Here is a 5,912-nt window from a genome sequence, read left to right as displayed (position 1 = left end):
CATAGGAAGGGAATGGAGAAAGGAGAGCAGTGGAAATGAAACTGGCAGTGAGGTTAATGAATGGGACAGGGCAGGGCTAAGCAGATCAACTGAAAGAGAATTCAAAATATTTTTTAACATTCATTTAATCAAACCAAAGGAGATGTACATTTTAAAAGAGGTTCACTACTATTAGCAAAGCAGGTAAGCTCAATGTTTCTCTCTAAATTTAACTGGTCTTCACAGAACTGATGTAGGTTGATGGATGGTAAACCAGAAAGACAGGTTGCCACTTTAACAGTAGGAATGAGTTCTGGAAGTGTTTTGGGACTCATATATGCTTGACAGTCTCAAGTGTTATTCACTACAGTTCAACACATTTTCTGACAATGCTGCTCATCTGAGATGGGCAAGGCTTGTTGATCCTGCAAGGGGAGCTGACAGCTGGAACTAACTGCCCACACTTGTCACCCAGGGAAGAGCAACTCAGCTTTCTGGAGTTTTGTGTAAATCTTCACTCTGGGCAGCGCCCCTCTCGGGGAAGGTACAGGAAGTTACAGGTGACATATATGGGGAAGACCACATCTTGGTCCTCCAGGTTTACTATCTCTAACTCTTGATCTTTTCTTAGAGAAAGTATCTGGTATTCTGTGTCCTTCCTGAAAACAGCTTTTCCAGCCTTATCCAAGGAGGACAGGCGCAGACGGAATGCAACCTTTCTCTGCCAGAGTAAGCTTACTCCGAGGCCACAGGATTTGTTCAGTGCACTGCGTCGGAAAATGATACGCCGGTTTATGTAGCACACCACCAGGTCCCAGCCAAAGTTGAAGCCTGCCCACCGCCAACTGCACTGCTCATCCCTGCAGAGCTGGCCACCACAACGCATGCTGCTCCCCTGGAGGTCAGATACGCAGACGTCCACAGGCCCAAGCTCCCTGGTTTGCTCAGCCCGGAGCAGGGCAAGCCACTGTTCTTTGTATACCGGAGTAAGCCACGTGGCAGGGATCAGCGCGTCCTGGTCAATGATACGTGCTGATGGAAGGTCACAGATGATGTAGGCAAGCCGCAGCTGCTGAAACACGGGCACAAAAGCTCTGCCCTGCTCGGTCTCTAGGAAAGGGGTGCCCTCCAACTCCCTCCTGTACCTGGCGAACCACGCATCAGCGTCGGACAATAGGGCTCTTCGGGGGCCAGTCCAGGCTGGCTGCAACTGTAGGAACATCCACTTTTTCAGTGTTACATACACGTCCATCTCCACCTCGATCACCAAGAGCTCTGAAGAGGCGATGAGCTCTTTCATGAGATCCTGGCTGACCTCTCGTAATAGCTCCTCACTACGCTGCGTCATCAGGTTGTCCAGGAGCCACTGAAGGCACATGTTCCTGACGCTCTGGAGCCCATAGCTCTCGGCAGAATAGTAGTAGCCACAGACGGTTTGGGCGGCGACAGTCTCCTTCATGACCTCCCCGCACTTTTGGATCAGCTCATCCAACTGCAGCATGCTGGCAGTGGCCAGGATGGAAATGACTCGGCTGGGCGGAATGAGCACAGCGTCTCGATACAGGGAGCCAAAAGCTTCATGCAGGGCCTCACGATCAATGTTCTCATCAGGCATCAGCAGTTCAATTGTATTCATAGTTGTTTCCCGCCAGGCACCACTGAACATGCTAGCAAAGTAGCCTGACTGACACAGGTAGACCCTGTGCAAGTTCCACTCTTCCCCCAGCGCACGGATCTGAACGTCACTGTCCTCCCCCTTCAAAAAGAGGGCCTCATAAATCGACCCGGACCTGTCCTTGGCGCGCTTTTGGGGGGGGGATTTCACAAGTGGCCCTTCTGGGCTCATCTTCCGCTTACGGCCACCCTGACTGGTGGTGGGTCCTGCTTCTTCACCCTCCCCTCTCTCCTCTACTACTACTGCTGCTGCCATCACCTCCTCCCCTGCATCACCCGGCTCCTCTGGGTCATGCCTCCTGCTGCGCCACAGCATCCGACTGCTCAGTGCGCCCATCGTCCTAACCTCAAGAGCACCAAACACAATTCCTCAACTTGGCGTGCCTTCCTCCGGAACTGGCTCAGACCCAGAGTGCTGCTGGGAATAGTTTACGCCTACCTCCAACGTCACGGAGGACGCTACGCCACACCACGCTGTGCCACGCCCCACCCTGTCCCGTCGTGCCCTGCCCTGCGGCGCCCTGCTCTCGCGGAAAGCGGAGGGGGTAGGCACACTAAACAACCTTTTCAATGTGGGCTTACTTTGTAGCTCCCTGTGAATGTTGATGGGGGAACTCAGAATTTTTCAAGGGAATTTCTACCATTTCTGTCAAGAATACAACTCGCCCTTCCCCCTCTAAAGTATTTGGGATCATTCCTTTCTGGAGAATATGTTGGTCTCAACTTTGTATTCTAAATATGTTTTTTTTTTAATGTTTTATGTTTTTTTTTTATGTTTTAGCTTCCAAGACTGCCATATCACTCGATGCTGTAAAGCCATTTTCTGTGACTGATATGGTAATTTTTGTCTCATTCTCTGCTTTACTTTTCAACTATTTTTTAGTGTCCGTAGATATAGAGAAGCTTTAATATGTTTCCATATCAGCTGCTTTTAGGCTTATGCATTCCTTCTCCCCTGGTATCCTTCTCTTTAGCTATCGGGAACATTCTAACTTCCCAGAATATCCTTTAGCTTTATTTATGTGATTTTTTTGCATTTGATTTCGTTTATTCTCCACCCCTTTGCATGTTTTGCACCTTCTACCTATGCAGCTTTACCTATTATGTCGTTTTCCAAACATTCTCCCCATTCCCGAACATCTGAAATCCGCCTATAAGGATGCTTTTGCTCACACCACCTAAGCAATGAGTCTTTCCTCAACTGTGCAATACAGGGCCTTGATCAAATCTTTTTCCGCATAAGGTTGCAGTTACTTCTTTGTAAGTCCCCCACCCTACCCCTTGTCCACTAGATTTTGAGCACATGAGGCAAGGACATTATTTTAACTGACTCTAGAACACTAGCCTAGCACATAGACATGAAATGGAAGAAAAAGGAGAGAGAAATCAGTGAGATAATTTTTCATTTTTGAAGAAATGATGAATATTAGATACAGTAGGGACAAGCGTAATACTGTAAACAAATGTCACCCTAAAGAGGGCATCTGGATGCTCTTTATGGCAAAGAAAGTGTGATGTTGGAAAAAAACAAGAATATATTTCTCTGAATTGGTCATATATCATTTATTAAAGAAAGACAAGGTTACTCTTAGAAGGCTCCCAGGAAAGAGAGTTTTAATTACTCAAAGAAACAGTACAGAGAAAACTTGCAGGTCATTTAGCCTTGCCTAAACTGAAGTTTTCTCAAAGTTTATATCATAGTGTAGTATTATGTTCTATCTTAAATTTTCTGTGTTATGGGGCTTCACAAAGCACCTGCTTAAGATGGTTGAAACAACTCTCACATAGGAAAGCAGATTAAGAGTTTATAGAAATGAGGGGAGAGAAGGGAATGTTTAGAACTTTGAGGTCTCAGTCACAAAAGCTTATCTGCACCTAGATTAAGGATCATTCCTGAGAGGCTCTGCACTGGAGACAAGCAAGGGAATTTGTGATTATACGGGATCTTGACAAGTAATGAAAGAAACACTAATTACTCAAAATGGAACAGCACTGGGCCAAACACGCAGAAGGAAAATTTATATGAAACATAAACTGCATTGAATGACAAGCAATCACATGAGCATATGTTTTTAAAGAATAGTCATAAAATCCATAATGTTAAAATGCAGAATTACTCTTTTCTGTTTGTAAAATTTGGTGGTATTTAAATCCAGCCTCAATTCCCTCATAATATCATGAGATAGTATTTACAAATGTGGGAACGACAAAGAGATTTAGGAACAGTAATTTGTGAGGATCTGAGTCAGAGATATATTAAAACCCTGCACAGCTGCCATGAGGTATCTTTAAATAGGTTGTGCTTAGCTTCATGCAAAGGGAATCTGTACATGCATCATCATTCCCTTTTGAAAGGCTTGGGACAAGCACATTTCTGGAAATTTCCCAAATAAGAATTGCCCCAAACCGGCCATCCACTAGAGTGTTAAAACCTTCCTTATCAGAATGGTCATGATATTAGGATCTGTGGTTTCGGAAGAGATCTAGAAACAATATCTGTTGAAAAGATGCAATGGTTTATAATTTCTGTTATTCTACTGCTAATCGTGAGAAATGGATGGTATAAGCAACCTTGTTTTACAGTTGAGGAAATAAATGTCTGCATGAGAAGACTGATGGCATGCTCAATGTTAGATATTGACCCTGGAAGCCTGGGCTTAAAGGCAGTTGTTTTTGACATGGAGAAGGAAGGGCTTTGGTAGAATAGTTTTTACCACATGTGTATTCTTTTATCCTCATTTGAAATGGGAAAAATTAGAATCATAAAGTTTAAGTAACTTTTCTATTATGACAGTAAATTTCTGAAGTGAGAATTTAAATATTGTTCCCTTTGGCCATAAATTTCAGGGGCTTTCCACTATTCCTCATTGTTGTCCATGGTTAATGCATAAACTGTTGTCACATTTGGCTTCTCATACTGAATAGATATATTTTTGAAGCCAGGGTCATATTCTTTAACAAAAGAAACCCAACCACAGCAAAGTGAGATATTGGCCTGCCTCTTGTTCTGACTCAGGTGAGGCAAAATTGCATCACAACTGCAGGTGAGTCATCCTTAATGGAAGTTTGCTGAAAAGGGAAAACCATGTTATGCACCTTTCATAGTTTGTCATCAATTGATCCACCCTTATAGGCTACATGTGAACTCTTGCTTTCTTAAAGGGACAAAGAGACAGTCTCCAATGATCTCTATGTTTACATATATAAGTAGTAGATATGTAAATATTGAACTCAAGCTTTTAATAATACAATACTTATTTATCTTTTTTTCTCAAAAGTGCATCATGAGTAGTTTAATGGACAATCTACATTCTTAGCAAACCTCCCCTACCCTTTGGAGACCCAAAGCCTTAAGTTCCACATCCACAAAGTAGGGCTACCCTGACTTGCACATAAGGTAAGAAAAATTAGATATAAGAAAAAATGTTCCTAACATGAGGTATGCACACAATATATTGAGAATTTATTCATCTTTATTATAAAAATGACTAATTATACTATTGTATTTCCATATAACTTTTCTACATAAAGACCCACAAACAATATTTCAATTTTTCCTTCAAACATCAAACAGAATTTGGAAACTCAAGAGGAGAAAGAAAGTCTATTATATTTCATGTATTTTTATATTTTCCCTTGTTGTTGTTTTTTTCCTTCCTGATGTCCAGAATTTCCTTCTATCATTTCCTTTCTGTCTTAAGAATGTCCTTTAGATATTCTATAGGTAGGTTTGCTGCTGACAAATTCTCCTCCATCTGAGAAGGTCTATTATTCCTGAAGGCTATTGTTATTATTTAAAGGATTTGGGGTTGGCAATTGTTTTCTTTCAGGACCTGATCAATTTTGTGCCACTTCTTCCTGGCCTCTGTGGTTTCTGATGCAAAATCCAAGGCATAACAATGACTTGAATGTGAGATCTTTGGTTGTAGTCTCTCAAGTCATAGAAGCTTTGTTGATTAGCCTGCCTACAAGAGCCATGATCCTGACTCTTTACTCGACTGCTTCTGACACCATCCCAGCAAGGAGGATGGAGGAACCACACTTTTGCTGGTTGTGGATGAATGGCTTGGCTTCCCACTTGGCTTTCTTTGACACCACCACCATGGGGAGAGGGGACTTAAGGGAACATTGTTGCAGCTATGTAAGGGCAGAAGTCTAGGTTACTGTTCAGTTTTTGATGACAGAACTAAGGATGTGGCTGATATTTTATTTTTCCTATGGTGTCTGGCTGCAGAAGGGCAGTTATTATCTAAAAGTTT

At 42.8% G+C, this 5,912-nt stretch overlaps 1 pseudogene; it reads right to left on the bottom strand.

The window, feature by feature from the left end:
• Window positions 1–493: 493 nt before the first annotated feature.
• Window positions 494–1,990, bottom strand: LOC101428301 (germ cell-less protein-like 1 pseudogene; annotated as a pseudogene).
• Between the last annotated feature and the right edge of the window lie 3,922 nt (window positions 1,991–5,912).

The sequence above is a fragment of the Dasypus novemcinctus genome, chromosome X, assembly GCF_030445035.2.
Source record: "Dasypus novemcinctus isolate mDasNov1 chromosome X, mDasNov1.1.hap2, whole genome shotgun sequence".
Classification (NCBI taxonomy): Eukaryota; Metazoa; Chordata; class Mammalia; order Cingulata; family Dasypodidae; genus Dasypus; species Dasypus novemcinctus.
The sequence above is the reverse complement of the archived record's forward strand: the minus strand, read 5'-3'. Positions and strand labels throughout refer to the sequence as shown.